This window comes from Triticum dicoccoides, chromosome 7B, assembly GCF_002162155.2.
Source record: "Triticum dicoccoides isolate Atlit2015 ecotype Zavitan chromosome 7B, WEW_v2.0, whole genome shotgun sequence".
NCBI classification, from domain to species: domain Eukaryota; kingdom Viridiplantae; phylum Streptophyta; class Magnoliopsida; order Poales; family Poaceae; genus Triticum; species Triticum dicoccoides.
In genome coordinates, this window is record NC_041393.1 from 371,073,010 (window position 1) to 371,073,918 (window position 909).

The following is a 909-nucleotide window of genomic DNA, read 5'->3' on the forward strand; positions in this document are numbered from 1 at the left end:
CGGCGCGGCAGCGGCGGCTGGCGGCGGCGGCGGCACGGGGCACGAGGCGGCTCGGGCGGCTCGGGGCTAGGGTTTGCCCGGGTGGGCTGCCCCGGCTTATAAAGCCTGCCGGGCCAGAGTCCCGGACGGACACAGCCCAGTAAGGTCGGTGGCGCGTTTTTTTTAAATAATTACGCGCAGAAAAAAAATAAAAAAAATAAACGGACTCCAAAAATCCCGAAATAAATTTTCCCCGGCTTCTAAAATCAAGCCGGACAAGATGAACTTTTATTTGGGGCCTAAATGCAATTTTAAAAAACGCGTATTTTTCCTAAATTCAAATAAAAAGGTGAAAAACTCCAAAATAAAATCTTATTTGATTTTTTTTATTAAATCTTCATTATTTCTTTATTTTGGGAAAGTCATTTTATTCCCTCTGTCATATTTTGATAGTAGAAATAATTGGAGATAAAATAATTAAAATCAACTGATCCTATTTTCAAATTTTGAGAAAACTCAAATATGAAAATAACGAAAATCCCCAACTCTCTCCGTGGGTCCTTGAGTTGTGTAGAATTTCTAGGACCCAGCAAAAATGCAACGAAAAAATATGATATGCAATGATTCTCTATGCATAACATTCCAAATTGAAAATTTGGGATGTTACAAACCTACCCCCTTAAGATGAATATCGCCCTCGAGATTCGGGTTGGCTAGAAAATAGGTGAGGGTGGTCCTTAAGCAAATCTTCCTCTCGCTCCCAGGTGGCTTCATCCTCAGCGTGGTGGCTCCACTGAACTTTGCAAAACTTAATGACCTTGTTGTGGGTGACTCGGCTGGCATACTCCAGAATCTTGACTGGTTTCTCCTCGTAGGTCAAATCATCATTCAACTGAATCGCTTTCAGTGGCATTGTATCTCTCAGTGGTA